At 41.1% G+C, this 17,755-nt stretch overlaps 1 protein-coding gene across 8 annotated transcripts in view; it reads right to left on the bottom strand.

Annotated features, from left to right (window-relative positions):
- Positions 1 to 17,755, bottom strand: part of ralgps2 (Ral GEF with PH domain and SH3 binding motif 2) — a 574,026-nt gene that overhangs the window by 105,100 nt on the left and 451,171 nt on the right. The window lies entirely within an intron of this gene.

The following is a 17,755-nucleotide window of genomic DNA, read 5'->3' as shown; positions in this document are numbered from 1 at the left end:
CTAAGATATTAGCTAGCCACAGTTGGTGTACTGTCTCTCGTTGTGTGCATGTCATTATAATAAGGATGTTAAAGCAGTGTAAAGAGTACTGTGAAGATTCACAAAAATGAGAAACTAAAGGGACGCAGGTATGAAAAAGTAGAGCTTTTATCACTTCTGGTGGTTAGGGAGCTGGGGAATCTAAGAAATTAGGGAAGGTTTTGCGAGGGTAAGGCTTATACTGGTTGGTGAGTCAGTAGCAAGAGGGAATAGATTCAGATACAGAGGAATGAAGGAGGAACTTAAAAGCATGTATAAAATGCAGGCTTTACCACAAGTGGCAATTAAGGCAGTCATTGTAAGACATTTTGAAATGCAATTGGGAAAATCTCTGAAAGTAAGATAAAATAAGGTATGAGGAAAGGGCTGAAAATTGGATTAAAATCGATCACTCCTGCTGTAATTTCTGCAATTCTGTAGATGGCTTACGTGGGAGATGGAAAATGTCAAGTTGGTGCAATTAGGTGTGTCATTCAGTGATTGAAACTAAGGGAAAAATTTTCCCCTCGTTGGGGGAGGGGAAGCACAGGCACGGACACGCCTCCAATCGGTGCCCCTGATCGGGGGGCTCGCCACCAGTTTATGTGAAATTGGCCCGCCCAGCGTGACGTCCGCCAGGAATCTGTACTTCCTGTACAGGTGGGGTTGGGGGCGGGGGGTGGATTCCTTCAACCGGGAGTGCGCTCTTTCGTGCATGCACGTGAAAGAGCGCACTGATCTCCCTGAGGCTAAGTGCTGTCTCAGGGAGATCGGCTCTGAATTAAAATTTGCAATAAAAATGATAGAAAAATTTCCCTGACGTCCCCTCATGTGACATGAGTTGGGACATGTCCATAACTTTAACTGAAACCTTTATTAAAAATTTAAATACCCTCATGAAACATCATGCCGCCCAAGGGTGAGTTTTCATGCTTTTTCTGAAGCCTGCAGGGGTCCCGGCCTGCCCGCCAGCCGTAAGGTTGAATTTTAAATAGATTTGTCGAGAAGCTCTATTTGCAGCTGGTATATTTAGTGACCGCCTTGGTGCCCTGGGAGACGGCGTGTTTGGCCAGTTCCCCCGGCAACAGGAGGCGAACGGTGGTCTGGATCTCCCGGGAGGAGATGGTGTGCCGTTTGCTGTAGCTGATCAGGCGGGAAGCCTCGCAGGCGATGCGCTCGAAGATGTCGTTGACGAACGAGTTGATGACACTCATGGCTGAAGAGGAGATGCCGGTGTCGGGGTGGACCTGCTTCAGCACCTTGTAGATGTAGATGCTGTAGCTCTCCTTCCTGCTTTTCTTGTGCTTCTTCTCACCTTTGCCGCGTTTCTTGGTGGCAGTTTTCTTTGGCCCCTTCTTGGGGGCCATGCCCTTCGCCGCCGCTTCAGGCATTGCGAATGAAAGTGGTCAAGCCTTAAGGTTGGACGGACAGGTCCATTAATGATCTTAATTAGTTTCTTAATGGCCTCAATAGGCTGCTGACAGGTCAGCGGGCATGCAGCACTCAGCTGCGCCCCCGCCGACCTGAAAATGAAAATGACGTGGGGTAACGTCAGGTGGAACTCCTGATGTCATCCCGCATTATTTTCTGCGTTGGCGAGTGGGCCCTGCCCCCGCCCGGAAGATTCTGCCCTCAGGGAAGGAAGGCAAAGTGCACAGGGTTTCACTTGGCATCTAGCTGTGCAAACTCCAATCTGGGAGAACTTGATATGAAAATAACACTTGTCACTTTCAGTACCATGAGAATTCACAAATGAAAATTTAAATATTTTAATTTTCCTTTGTCTTTTTTCCCCTCTCTCAATCCAATTTTCTTTTTCTTCTATTTCCCTTTCTGTACTTGATCTGACTTTAAATTCACCCTCTTTAATTCACACTTTGTCAATTTCAGAGTTACAAAATCTGATTAAGGAGGTACATAGTTTCTTGTCCTGGTCACATAGATCCTGAATGCCTGGTTTACTTTGCTACAATGTTATTAGTTCTCACTTTCAGCAACTTGTCATGCTCAATTTTAAAAAACCTAAACATGGAAAGGCACACTCACAAAAGGCAGACCATTAGATGACCTCCGACCGTAAATTATGGCCCAAATTGACAGACTTTCTTAATCAAAGAAGCACATGGTGACAGATAGTACAAAACAATTTCCTGAGTCAAATCAAATTCATACGCATATTAGGCAAGATCTTGAGTGCTGTAGCCACATGCCAAAGCAAATAAGGTGGCTCCTACACGTGAACATGAAGCTCAATTAACTCTGCAAGCTGAAGTGCAGAAAATAGTTGTAAAAACAAAGAGGATTTATAATCACCCAAAGCTATTGCCTCAAATGGACCAAATTAAGCTGGCCAAAACAAGATTCAAATCAGACATTGGTATGGTCTATCTTTCAATGATTTGACTTTTCAAGCAATTGGAGGTAGAAACACTACAATAGTGGTCTTATGATGGAATTCCATTTGTGAAGGATTACAAATAAATCAGGACCTAAGGGGCTGTGGTTATTAACATGGCATCAGCACACTGTGCTCCATTCAAAGTTTTCAAGTGTGAAAACTTGTTTGGATGCAAGTCACCATGCTTCACAATTTTTAAGTATCTTTGTTGAGAGAGTTTCTAAACCCATTTTTTACCACTCATACTCATTAAGGGAAATTCACTTCATCCAGGCTAAGGCAATAATTCTAACTTTTCTTTGGTGAACAATGATTTTATTCTAGGACTGCTGAGATTCACTATTAGCACATTTTGGCTGCTGTACTCAAAAATTGCTCTTTTAATTAGGGCGAAAGATGAGCTTTTCTAAGAATTTTCTGTGTTTAAGAACAAAGCATGGCTTGAACTTACTTGAGCTCAGAAGAGAATGTCGAGTAACACAATTTGTGTATTTAAATAAAAAACTTCAGCTGGGCAACTTTTCTGGCAATTATTTGGGAGGTCTATTTTATACCAAGCACACTACAGAACTGTTTCAGAGCTGTAGTGCTGTCTTATCGGTCACAGTAAGCTGTGTTAACTTCTACAACTGTTGGCTAACTTCTAAGCCTGGATGTGAAGGATACAAGAGACTATGATGCTTAGATAGGAAATGTTTATTGCCTTCTACAAAGCTGGCTTCTCCCCTCTAACATACTAGACAGCCAGTGCTCACTGACTCCTTATATATATGCGAGAATAATTAACAAACCAACCCCCAAGCACCTGTTCACCTTATTAGCTTCAAGTACTGGGTACTTAACAGTCATTAAACATGACCTATTAGGTGCTAACAGATTCCCCCAATTTCTTTAAATTAAAATGACATGCATTTTTTTAAAATCATATAAAATGAAAATACATGTTACCCTGTTATAAAATCACTCTTTGGCATAATTCAAATTTCCCTTTCTCTTAAAAAAAATCAAAAGAATTAGTAAGGTCATAACATGAAAATTTCCGTGTTGTCACAATCTATTATCATACAAGGCATCCCTCTTTGAGAATATTCAACAATTCCTTTGGACAAGCAGTTCTTTTTGTGAAACAATTAGATAACTGGTGACTTGCATCAAATCATTTAATTTTGGAAATTTCCTTCCTTTCCAATATCTTTTTTATACTCTTGAGATCAATCGTCAACCTCTTTTCTGCAATACTCTTTGTTGAATGGATATTGTCCCAGAATGAACTATTATCTATGTAGCATTCTATGGGCACTTTTTCCTTGGTTGTCTTTGATATAGTAGTTCCTTTAAAATACTTGATAAATATATAGCTGTATCGGTCACTTCCAGCCCAAGTCTCTCTGCAGCTAAGGTGCTTTTAACTACTCTCTTTATCTTCTTTGATTCCCAAGCTAATGGGCAACATTCATCATTTCTTCCCACTAAAAATATAATGAATCCTGCTGCACTCGAATAACCATTGGGAAAGGTTAGCATGTGAGGCATGACTAAAAATAACTAATTTATCCCTGCCAGTCATCCAGGTCGAGAAATCTGAAAGTACATTCCTCTGAACTTTATTTCTTCAATGTCTTATTTGCTTTTAGCACTTCCCCAACAGTAGCATATTTCAGCATGGTGCTCAATTCTAATACATCACAGCATGCATCTGGTCTAGTGTTCATAACCAGTTTAATGGCCCAATTAAGCTACTTAACTGATCTGATTCTCACTTAGTTGTGGAGTCTTCCTTTTGTGAGGATCTGACCCCATTTATCGGGATCCTTTTAACATTCTCTAGGTAAATCAAGGTTATTCCCAACTTAGTCTGCCTGATGTCCAACCCTATGTACTTAAAATCTCCAGATGCCCAACTTCCAATTTTGAATTTCTTTATAATTCTTCTCAAGGGGTTAGGGATGGGCAATAAATACTGGCCGAGCCAGCAAAGCCCACATCCCTTGAATAAATGAATAATTTAAAAAAATTCTCAAATGTCGCAGATCCCCCACCCTGACAAGAAATCATCTGCGTGCATTAAGAAAATGCCTGCTAGTGTTCCTTCATAGTATCCATAAAACACTGCGGGATCTACCTTTGGCTGAACACAACCAGCTTTTAATATAACAGACTTAAATGAAAAATACCATATCCTGGATGCATTGTTAAGCCCATAAACACACTTATTTAACCTCCATAATTTCCCCTCTATATCTCCAGCTTCTTTTGGAGGCTTTAAGAATACTTACCTTTGAAATTGCTCCACTTACAAAATGGCTGCTTTGACCATGATTCCCATTATTATGTTGTTAGAAGTGATGGGAAAATCCTCAAACTTACTTTTCCAGCTGTTGGGGAGTCTGTTCTAACTTCCAGGTCACCCATCTGTTCCTCGAATCTCCGAGCTACCAGTCTGGCCTTAGCTTCATATGTCCCATTGGGACGTATTTTCTCCTTACATATCCATCCATGGGACAATGCTGGTGGTCCCTTGTCTGGTACCTCTGTGTAAATGCCAAACTCTCCAATTGTCAAATTCTTTTTGTTTTGCTTTCTTTACTAATTTACCGTCTAATTTGTTAGCAGCCACTAGAGCTTCTCTACCGTAAGGGCTCCTACTTCTTGTGTGACTCCTCACCTGTTCTGTGGTCCTTGCTCTAACTAAACCAAGTCCCCTACTAGATCTTCTGCCCCTTTCTGGACTGCTACTACTTGACCTGTCCCTCCTGCGACTAGGCTTCCTTTCACAAGTCATTGATCTTTTCCTTGAGCTGTGATCACCTTTAGGCCCACTCTGAACTTACGCCATGTTTCCTGGTTTTCCACATTTGCTTTTCCTTCTGCTAATCAATAGATCTGATATTCTACCCCTTGTCTTGTACATTTAGTCAGTTTTTGTATTTCCCTATAGCCTTTCCTGCCATTCCTGCTGTGGTGGCTTCCTTTCACTCATTAGCCCCTTCTTGCATATAGGCCACTCTAGTTCCAACTTTTGGTATTTGATCTTTGTGACAGATTGTCTTATCCTGATCTTCACCGTCACTTGGTCTACTCTCAGCTGGTATGTTATCTCCCATAACCTGTTGTTCGTACCGTTCTGGCATACATGTGTGCAAGGTGCATGGTGCATCTTAAGTTTCCATCATTTGTTCAGGTTCCATCAATTTGTAATTAGTGCCAGTAAGTCGTATGGAATGTACTCTAACAGTTTGGTTACCATGTTGCAAGATTATCATCTTGCCATCTGTGCCACTAACTTTTCCTGGGCTTCTACATTCTTTCTGCTCTTTTCTTTTATAATACGCTATGTCCCCAGGCTGAAAATGCATTTCTGATGGCTTGCTTCAATATCTCAAAGCTCTCCTGATTTTTTCTGAAGCCTTAATAAATGTTTTCCTTCCTGCATGCATAGCATTCAAATGTTCTGCAAAAATGGAATTAATGGTAGTCCCCTCCAAAGCTAGGGGATGGTCCCACATTATTGAAGGTATCTTTGGATTCCTGTTATAAAATAATTGATAAGGGCTGCAGCCTCCAACCATCTGAAGCATGTTTTTTGCATGCACTGCCCATGCTAAAGCAGTTGACAATTCACAATTTCATTGGTCTGCCATAATGAATCGGAGCATCTTGTCAATCACAGCATGATTTTTCTCGCATAATGCATTACTAAATGGGATTTTTGCTGCTGTATACATTGCTACAATATTAAAATGTTCGCACATACCCCTGAATTCCTCATTGGCAAATTCTCTTCCATCGTCCGTTAAGAATTTAGCTGGTGCTCCCATCCCCTCTCCTATCCATCTTTCCATTATTTTATCGATAATTACTTTTTTTGTTTTTGTTAAAAATTACTATTGACAAACTAAATTTAGTCACTACGATTACAAAATGTACAAGAAAACTATTTCTTTCTTTATCCATGGCTACGGTCTCATTAAAGTCTCTCACCAATGGAAGACTTAGTGCTGGTTGTGATGGCTGTCTCCTGTACCTTTTATAAACATCACATTTTCCACTAATATCCTCAACAAGTCTAGTTAACAGAATCTTCATCCTATGGCCAAAGGGATGCACAAATTGTCGATGTAGTTTTGTAATAATTTGCTTCTTCTCCCTTAAATCCTTATACCCAGCTACCTTTAATACCTCTTCAACATTCTATCTAGAGATGATAGGCCTTAAGAGAATACAATAATGTCCCGACTGTGTGAATTGCAAATCTACAGATTTTCCAAAGACAATGGCTTTATCATGCTCCATGTCTAACTTCATTTGGGCATTTTTCATTGAAGGCTTACTTTACAGCAAAGGTATTTCACTCGATACAACATCAGTACTGATAAAGTGATTTACCCCTGCTATTTTATACAGAAATTACTATTCTTTTTAGTAATTTCAACGTGTTACCATCACCGAATCTGAAACAAGCAGAAGTGTCATATTTTTGACTTTACTTTGGTCTTCTTACCTTAAAGAATCCATTTAACAGTTTAGCCAGCCCACTCCACACACCGTGGATGTACATCCATTATCTAGAACCGTGCAATTGAATGAATCTGTGACTAGGACACTCATTACCAGACTGAAGCTTTTGGTAACTAATAAAATTCCTTCTGATTGGTTGGCATCATCCTATTTGCCTTCTGTGCTTTCGATGTCATGTGTTGGCTCAAAAACTCTGCCTTTCATTTCCGGGAAATTCAACACATAACAATACTTAGATCCGCATCTGAAGCACTTGTTGACTGCACCTTGGTTATTTTTGGGGTTCATCCTCCTTCCAGTATTGCCCAATTTCCGGCATCGGTTATAGCTCCCAAAAGGGTCTCTGTCCTTGTACCCATTGTTAGTAATTCTTCTGTCAAAATGATGTTTGGGCCTTACATTCAAATGGTCCTGAAATGCAGCCAGCATTGTATCCCCTATCTCTGGTGTCACTGCCGAAGAATTTTGTGCCATAAAAGTGGCCAGAAATAAATTCTTTCTCAAAAATCTTTTTAAGGCTTCGACACTGATTCATAAGTATTTCTCTCTCTTTGAATCTAACTCTGGTTAAAACCAAGAGCCTATCCATGTTTAATATCCTAGCACAGTCCAATAATTTAAAGGCAAGTACTGATTTAGGGAGTTCCATGTGAAATCACTGCAATCTCACATATAGTTGGTTCAAACTCCATGGTGCTTTCTTCTATGGAAGAATCATCCATTTTTCTAAATTTGTCAAAGTCCGACCAAACCTCAAAGGCATTCAATAAGTCATCTTTCATATAAATTTGATCCATGAATTTTAAGAGATTGCCTAAACCTTTGTCATTGTTCAGATCTTGAGTGTCTAGTCCCAAGAACACTTCGTGACAGATCTTGTTCCTGGCAGGAAGTGAGAGTGCTGCAGCTATCCCATTTCTTTTTGACAGAGAGGTAACTCATGTCCATGGCTCATCCTAATTTTTCATTTGCTCATAAGGTTCTGTTTCACAAAACAGTGGTGGAAAATCACGTCCTGCGCCTTACACCTGGTTTCAGTCATCTTTCTTCAAAGAGTCCCCAATTACAGTCTTCTCTCGGAAAAAAATTAATTGCAATTCTAACCTTCTGTCTGGAAGTAAATCTCAGTCTCCAATCTTAACTTTCCGGCAACTATCCTCTGCTATCAATGTTTGCTAACTCCCAAGCCTGGATGTGAAGGATACAAGAGGCTAGGGATGCTTAGGTAGAGAATATTTATTGCCCGCTAGAGCTGACTTCTCCCCTTCAACACACCAGACAGCTACAACTAGCTGACCCTTCCTCATATATAATTGAATATAATTAACAAATCAACATCCAGCACCTGTTCATCTTATTGCCTTCAAGTACTGGGTATTTAACATTCATTAAACAGGACCTATTAGATGCTAACAACAACAACCTATATTTATATAGCACCTTTAACACAATGAAAAATCCCATGGTCCTTCAAAGGAACATTATAAAAGCAAAATATGAAACTGAGCCACACGTGGAGATATTGGGCTGTAAATTCCAAGCTCCAGGGCTCGTATTGGGGGAGTGCCCCAAGGATGTACTGGGAAACCCCCATCCATTGGAAGTTCAAAGGTAAGGTTTGCACGGCAATTGCTCGGAAGTGCAAACTTCCCCTGGGCAACTGCCCTGCCCTGGGAACCATCTGAAAATACAACTTAAATCGCAAAGTTTGGATGATTCCGACTACGTCACATCAATAGTTACCCAGAAAAAATTAAAAGAACTAAAACATCCTTTAACTTCTGGGTGACTATCCTTGCTAATTGTCCTGATGAGCGCAAGACGGAAAGCTTGGACATGAAATGTGTTTTTTTTCAGCAGTACTCAAGTAGAGAGTTGTTGGAGGAGGATAGTGTGGTCAACCATGCCAAAGTCTGTAGACACATTGAAAAGGACGAGGAGGGAAAGTTTACCTTTGCTATGGTCATATAGAGTGTCATCTATGACTTTGAGAAAAGTTGTTTCAGTACAGTGGAGGAGGGGATTCAAACGTGAGTGTTCTGGTAAAGACTGCTTGTGAATAAAGCTGATCAAATGGACCTGTAAACATGAAATCTCCTCTTCAGGTGATTCTCAGCCTTTTCCTACCACAATTGGTTTCTTGAATTTTGCTATACCTTGAGCATTCTGTTGTCATTAGGATTCAAGTTAGTTGGTCCAAATCAAATGTGGTGTAAATGAACTCAAAACATTGAACATCTGTCAGAATTATGATAGGAAAGGAAAACGAAGTTGGAAACTCTGCCAAACACAGATGGAGGTCCTGCTTGAAGCAAGGTTCGTTAACACATGAAGTTCCAAATTAGTCCTGATGTGGGTACTTCTGCCCTGAACTGAAATGTGACTATGATATTAGCTCCACTGAGAAGGTAATGTCTCCTCTTCGCCAGTCCCTTCACTTCTTATATCTGTTTCTTTCTTCATTTCAATGAGCTCAGGATTCAGGAATATTATGGTGTGGGGGGCCATTCAAATGAATGGAAGTAAAATGAAATACAGTTGTAGTAAGGAACAACAAAGTTAAGGGATAGGTGCTCTTCTCTGCAGTCAAGAGCATGAGTTCGAAGGCTGTGTTGCCTGCCCCATGCTAGGATTGATATCTCCTTCGGGGCTGGAGAGGAAATCAGAGTGGAAGGGGCGGGATCCAGTTTTCTTGGTCCACGTGGGTATTAATGACTTAGAGAGGGGATTGAAAGAGGTTCTGCTAAGAGAGTATGAGCAAAGGGTGACTAAAAAAAGGGAGAAATTAAGAGTATGAGACAAAAGTAGCGATAAATATAAAAAGAGACAGTAAAAGCTTCTACAAATACATAAAAAAGAGTAGCTAAAATAAGTGTTGGTCCCATAGAGGATGAGGCTGGGAAATAAAGAAAGGGAAACAAAGAAAATGACAGAGAAGTGGTAGAAGACACAAAAAGATGTGGAATGGGTGATGGGGGAGTGAAGGAAGGAAGGGGAAGGAGGGAGGGAATGGGAGGGTGAAAGTGGGAGGGAGGTGGAAGGTGGAAAGGGGGAAGGAGAGAGGGAGAAAGGAAGGGGAGAAGGAGGGAGGGAAGAGGGAAGGAGGGAGAGAGGGCAGAAAGATGAGGGGGGAAGGAGGGGATGGAAGGAGACAGAAGGAAAGGAGGGGGACGGAAGGAAAGGAGGGGGATGGAAAGAAAGGAGGGGGACGGAAGGGAAGGAGAGGAAGAGAGGGGAAAGAGTGAGTGAGGGGGAAGGTGGAGCAAGAGGGAGAGGGTGGCGGAAAGTGGGAAGGAATGAAAGAGGGTGAAGGAGGGAGAGAAGGGGACGACGGGAAACAGAAGGGTGGGGAAGGAAGGAGGGAGGAAAGTGGAAGGAGGGAAGAGATTGGAGAGAAAGGGAGGGTCCAGACAGAAGGGAGAGAAGGGAAGGAAGAGGGCATTGATTCATTGATCTATTTTCAATTTAAGTTGAGTTGCCCAAGTATAAAGCCAAGTGCACCAATTCACTTCACTAATAATCTATTTTTTTCAGGGTATGGAGACATTAAATCTTGATGCCTCAGGTTAATCCTGCTACTGTAACACGTCTTTGAAGTTCATAAAAAAACTGTTGCATTTCCAAAAGCCAAATCTGGAGTTATGATGTCAGGATTACATTACATCAACTTTTTGCAAAACATTTTAGTCATCAGTAGATGAAAAATGTTTAAAATCTTTCACCGTGTTTTTAAGAAGCACTGAAGTGCAGTGATTAATGAAATGCAACTGGCATTTTGCACATGAGAGTGTGAATTTTACTCTTTAGCTGCCTTTTCATTTACATGTTAGCAGTATGAAGACATATTTTGAAATTGCCAGTCCTTCGTAGCATTGATTTGGTGAGATCTGACCTACATTATGGTTTACTGACTGAACACGATGAAATTGGCCTGGATTTTGCTTTGAGAATAATGGTGAGGCTAATAGTGCTCATCTTTATTATGGAATAAATTAGACAGCAACTTCCAGCATTCACACATGTGGAGTTAAATATGGAAATCCATAAGTTGCTGTTCAGGTAATCCTGCTCATCCACAGGTTTTGCCATACTGGTACTTTGCTAATAGACTTGGTATTAAAATTCATTTGGTGTATTGTACATACCCACTTGCTGCCCACTAAACACCAGAAACATTTGGTCTGGTGCTTTGAGATGTAGGTGAATTTTAAACAGTGTGATCAGTTATAACCTCTCTGGGTTGGTCAGTATAATTTTACAAACGTGGAATATATTCTTTCAGATTTTAATTACTGTTGAACAGTGATTTTTCAAAACTTTTTTTAATCCATCTCTCTTAATCCCATCTTTATTTTGCTCCCATTTCCATCTTCCATACATGATTTTACACTGGAATAATTCTAATTTACACTTCTTGATTTAGACTGCGTAACTCAGTGAGGATTCCTCAGTTGGTTTGTGTGAAGAGTAACCCGGTTACTTCCTCTGCTCACATACGTCACAGATCCCCTGCAGAGGGCTAATGTGGGAAATGATCTATAAATATAGCAAGGTGTCACTTGTATGCAATAAAACTGGCAAATTGTCAGTGTGATAAATGGCGAGTGCCATTCTTTAGTCGCTGACTGCAAAATCCATCCGATCTGTTTTTAATTTTTTTTGTGTGTGGGAATTCCTTCTTAAGTATTGCCATGGACTCCAGGACTCTCGAAATACTGCTACAGTCCCCGTGACCCATGTGTCCTAACTTCCAGAAACACTGTCAGGTATTCACGAGATGTTTCCTGTAGAAAACTGTGGTAATCTGAGGTGCAATGCACCTTTAAGAGAATGTGAGCAGATTGACCACATGATTGTATTACCCAACTGCTGTATAGCGCAGGCTACAATGGTAATCAGTAGTTTAGCATAGTGTCTGGTTGGAGAAGCACTCTTATTTGTGTTAATAAACAGCTTACATTGGTCTCTGCGTCTGCAGTATATTGTTTACCAACTCACTCAGCAGTAGATATGGGTGCAACTGTGTTTGTGAGCAAAGCGACCCCACCAGAAGGAACACAACAACTGGCGACAAGGCAAACTACGACCAGTCGATGACACCAAAGAAAGCCGCAGAAATTAAACAGAAGTAAATCAGCCATACCTTGCAAGGTGATTTTAAATACAACCTTCATCATAGTCGCAGAGTTATCTCTCTCCAGTTTGCCACAGTTTGGCTGTATCAAACTGTTTGATCACCGATGACCAATCACATTATATTTGTCTTTTTGGCCAACGGCATATTAATTTGTCAGGGGAGGATTCAATTGAAGGGAAGTTTAAGAAAGCAAAAAGAAACGAGAGAGCAGAGGTGCAGGGTAGTCAAGAGGCGAATGATAATCAAAGTGTGATAGGAAGGTGCAGAAAATATAAGCAGAGGAGTGCAGCAGAAATTAGAACCAGAATGAGTAATAATGGTAAAAAGTTAAAGGTTAAGGCTCTTTATCTGAATGCACGCAGCATTTGTAACAAAATAGATGAGTTGACAGCACAAATAGAAATAAATGAATATGACTTGATAGCTATTACAGAGGTGTGGTTGCAGGGTGACCAAGACTGGGAACGCAGTATTCAAGGGTATTTGACATTCTGGAAAAATAGGCAAAATGGAAAAGGAGGTGGGGCAGCTTTGTTAATAAAGAAAGGTATCAGTACAGTGGTGAATAGTGATATAGGTGCAATAGATCGTGATATGGAATCAGTTTGGGTGGAATTAAGGAATAGCAAGGGGAAGAAGTCATGGGTGGGAAATGCCTCACTGTAGGACATAGGGAAATAATGGAGGTGTGTAAGAAAGGTGCTACAATTGTCATTGGTGATTTTAGTCTGCATATTGACTGGACAAATCAGATTGGCAGGGGTAGCATGGAAGACAAATTTGTAGAGTGCATCAGGGATTGTTTCATAGAGCAATACGTTGCAGAACCTACCCAGAAACAGGCTATTTTAGATCTAGTAATGTGTAATGAGGTGGGATTAATAAGAGATATCCTAGTCAAGGATCTTCTATGAGGTAGCAATCACAAAATGGTAGAATTCCAAATTCAGTTTGAGGGCGAGCAACTTGGGTCTCAAACCAGTGTCCTCAACTTAAATAGGGGCAATTACAGAGGTATGAAGGAAGAGTTATCTAAAGCAGGCTGGGAAAATAGACGAAGGGGAAGGACAGTGGATGAGCAGTGGCACACATTTAAACAGATATTTTATAATGCTCAGCAAAAATTTATCCCGGTCAAAAAGAAGGACTCGGTGAAAAGGATGAACCACCTGTGGTTAACAAAGGTGGTCAAGAAGAATGTCCAATCAAACACTAAGGCATACAGAGTGGCAAAAATTAGTGGTAGGCCAGAGGATTGGGAATTTTTTAGGAACCAGCAGCGGATGATTAAAAAGCTAATAAAGAGGGAGAAAATTGATTATGAAAGTAAATTGGCAAGTAATATAAAAACAAACAGCAAGAGCTTTTACAGGTATATGAAAAGAAAGCGAGTGGCTAAAGTGAGCGTAGGACCCTTGGAGGATGCGACTGGAGAATTGATAATGGGGAACAGGGAAATGGCAGATAATTTAAACCACTATTTTGCATCAGTCTTCACGGTGGAGGATACTATAAACATCCCAAAGATATCAGATAAGCAAAGAGCTAATGGGAGGACATTGTAACAGTTTCTATCACAAGGGACAAAGTATTTGACAAACTAATGGAACTAAAGGCAGACAAGTCGCCAGGACCTGATGGCCTGCATCTAAGGGTTTTAAAGTTAGTGGCTGCAGAGATAGTGGAGGCATTGGTTGAAATATTCCAGAAATCACAGGATTCCAGGAGGTTCCCAGAAGATTGGAAAACCACTAATGTGATGCCCCTATTCAAGAAGGGAGGGAGACAAAAAGCAGAAAACTATAGGTCAGTCACCCAAACATCTGTCATTAGGAAAATGCTAGAGTCCATTATCAAGGAAGAAATAACAGGACATTTAGAAAAGTTTCACACAATCATACAGAGTCAACATGGTTTTGTGAAAGGGAAATCATATTTGACAAATTTGCGAGAGTTCTTTGAGGATATAACAAGCAGAGTTGACAAAGGGAAACTGGTAGATGTAGTGCATTTGGATTTCCAGAAGACATTCGATAAGGTGCCACATAAAAAGTTATTGCACAAAATAGGAGCTCACGGTATTGGGGGTAATGTATTAGCATGGACTGAGGATTGATTAACACACAGAAGACAGAGAGTTGGGATTAATGGGTCTTTCACAGGTTGGAAAGGTATAATTAGTGAAGTGCCACAAGGATCAGTCCTAGGGCCTTAATTATTTACTATCTATATTAATGACTTGGAGGAGGGGGCAGAGTGTAATGAATCCAAATTTGCTGATGATACAAAAATAGGTAGGATGAATAGGTGTTGTGATGAAGACATAAGGAATCTGCAAGGGGATACAGAGAGGTGGAGTGAGTGAGCAAAAATTTGGCAGATGGAGCTTAATGTAGGAAAGTGAGAGGCCATGCATTTCAGTAGGAAGAATCAAAAGGCAGATTATTATTTAAATGGTGAGAGACTCCAAAAAAGTGCAGCACAGAGGGATCTGGGTGTCCTTGTGCTTCAAACACAAAGTTAGCACGCAGGTGCAGGAAGTAATTAAGGCAGCAAATGGAATTTTGGTCTGTACTGCTAAGGAGTTGGAGTTTAAAAATAGGGAAGTCTTGTTACAACTGTACAGGGTGTTGGTGAGGCCGCACCTGGAGTACTGCGCACAGTTTTGGTCCCCATATTTAAGAAAGGCAGTTCAAAAGAGATTCACTAGGCTGCTTCCTGGGATGAAGAGTGGCTGAACAGGTTAGGCCTTTATTCATGAGAGTTTAGAAGAGTGAGGGGTGATCTTATTGAAAAGTACAAGATTCTGAGGGTGCTTGACCGGGTAGATGTTGAGAAGATGTTTCCACCAGTGGAGGAATCTCAAGCAAGATTACAGAATAAGGGGATACTCATTTAAAACTGAGATGTAAAGGAATTTCTTCTCTCAGAGGGTAGTGAATGTCTAGAATTCTCTACCCCAAAGAGTTGTGGAGCCTAGATCGCTGAAAGTACTTAAAGAGGGAGTAGATAGATTTTTGAAATATTGGGGAGTTCAGAGCTATAAGGAGCTGGCACGAAAGAGGAGTTGAGGCCTGGGGCAGATCAGCCATGATCTTATTGAAAGGCGGGGCAGGCTTGAGGAGCTGAAAGGCCTACTCCTGCTCCTTTTTCTTATGTTCTTATATCAGGGGAGGAGAAGAGGCAAGTGATCCTCTTATCGGCGTGTGGCAAAAAAACATACGGCCTATGTCGAAGGGTCATGAGGACTCGAAACATCAACTCTTTTCTTCTCCGCCGATGCTGCCAGACCTGCTGAGTTTTTCCAGGTAATTCTGTTTTTGTTTTGGATTTCCAGCATCCGCAGTTTTTTTGTTTTTATGACCTAATCCGTTGTCTAACAGCACCTAACGCCCCAGATTCAAAGAGCTTTGATGAGTTGGTAAATTTTATGAAAAGTAATTTTCAGCTGTAACCCTTGGTACCAATGCAGTATTTTAAATTTAATTTGAGCTGTCGTGCCCCTGGAGAGACAGTCGGTTGCTATGTGGCAGCCTTAAAACAACTGACAGGGCACAGAGTTCAGGGTGTCAATTAACGGCATGTTAAGAGGCCGATTAGTATGTGGGATTAATGAAGGCAACATTCAAAAAAGGTTGTTGTCAGAAACAAATTTAGACTTCAGCAAGGCACTAGAGTTGGTGCTCACAATGGAAAACGCAGTCAAGGATTCAAAAGCAATGAAGGGGGCACAAAATGGCTCCATCCTTCGCGTCAGAAGGGGAGCACAGGTTAGAAGTGGCGCAGAAGCGCTGGGTTCCGTGGAAAGTTGGGAAACAGCCACCATTAACAGACCAGCCAAAAGCAATGATTTAACAGAAAAAACCCACAAAAGTAACGGCAGAAATGGGACCAGACGGCCTGCAAGCGAATGACAATTTAAAAGAATCGAGTATTTCTACTGCCAATATAATGGGCACATTATGCGATATTGCGAAGATAGATTAAGACAAAACTTTAAGCAAAATGGTAGAAATTGTGAAATCCACGTAATAGAGGAACCAGGAGAAACAAAGTCAGATATTTACTCACCACACAACTTAAAAACGGATTAAACAGAGCCAATCTACATGGCAGTGGAAGTCAACAGGAAACGCATCCAAATGGAGGTATCCAAGAAAGTTTTAGGGGAACATACATTCAGATACTTGAATGGAGGAGACTACTCACTAAATCAGGAAAATTCGGATGTTAAATTAAAGACGTATATTGGTGAATACTTATGAGTAAGAGGTATATGCAAGGTTTCAGTACAGTATAGAAACCAGTCTGTTAATTTACCCATTAGTGGTAGCAGGGGAGAGTCTAAGTCTACTTGGTCGGAACTGGCTTAAGCAAATAAAGTTGGAGTGGACTGAGATTTTTCAACTCAAGAATGAAAGATCTGTAAGAATTATTATCAGAAATATGCCTCTGTTTTCAGGGAAGAGCTTGGGAAGATTCAGGGGCTGCAAGCTAAAATCCACGTGAATCCTGGGGTAACCCCCAGATTCTTGAAGGTGAGGCCAGTCCCTTATGCATTACGAGAAAAAGTTGATGTCGAATTAGACAGGCTGGAAATGTTGGGAGTCTTCCAACCTGTACAATTTTCCAAATGGTGGCACCCATAATTCCAGTACTAAAGCCTGACCAGAGTGTGCGAATATGCGGGGGCTACAAGTTGACTGTTAGCAAAGCGGCCAGACTTGACAGGCATCCTATACCAAAAATTGATGAATTGTACTCCAAGCTGGCAGGGGGAAGCACATATACGAAACTTACCAGCAAGTCGAGCTAGAAAAGGCCTCTCGGGATTTTGTGACTATCAACACACATAGAGGTTTATACCAATATACCAGGTTACCCTTCATAGACTCATCAGCTCGTGCCATTTTCCAATGGAAAACTTACTTTAAGGTTTGCCCCATGCTGTGGTTTATCTCGATGATGTCCCAGTAACAGGACTAACTAATGAAGAACACCTGGCTAACCTGGAAGAGGTATTGCAGTGTTTCTCACAAGCCAGAGTACGTTTGAAAAGAGAAAAATGTACCTTCCAAGCAAAAGAAGTGGTTTACCTGGGTCATAGAGTTGACTTGTAGGGCCTTCACCCAGTAGAAGACAAGGTGAGAGCTATTCGTGAGGCGCCAGCACTGAAAAACACGATAGAACTCAAGTCCTTCTTGGGAATGATTAACTATTATGGCCGTTTTCTCCCAAATTTGTTAACAGTACTGGCTCCATTATATGGTTCACTCAAGAAAAACCACAGGTGGACTTGACAAGCTCCACAACAACAGGCTTTTACGACAGTAAAGCAGTTGCTACATTCATCGGCCTGGTTGGTACTCAACCCAAAGAAAGAATTAATTTTGACCTGCGATGCATCCCGTTACGGAGTAGGGGTAGTACTCTCCCACTGGAAAGCAGATGGCTCCGAATGGCCCATTGGTTACATCTCAAGAACACTCAGTGTTGCAGAACGAAGATACTCAAATAGAGAAAGAAGGCTTATCCACTGTATTTGGCGTTAAGAAATTCCACCAATACATCCATAGTCGCCACTTCACCATTGTATCCGACCACAAACCACTAATAGGCTTGTTCAGGGAAGATAAGGCAATATCCCCAATTGCTTTTACATGCATACAAAGGTGGGCACTGAT

Source organism: Carcharodon carcharias, chromosome 16 (assembly GCF_017639515.1).
Source record: "Carcharodon carcharias isolate sCarCar2 chromosome 16, sCarCar2.pri, whole genome shotgun sequence".
NCBI classification, from domain to species: Eukaryota; Metazoa; Chordata; class Chondrichthyes; order Lamniformes; family Lamnidae; genus Carcharodon; species Carcharodon carcharias.
The sequence above is the reverse complement of the archived record's forward strand: the minus strand, read 5'-3'. Positions and strand labels throughout refer to the sequence as shown.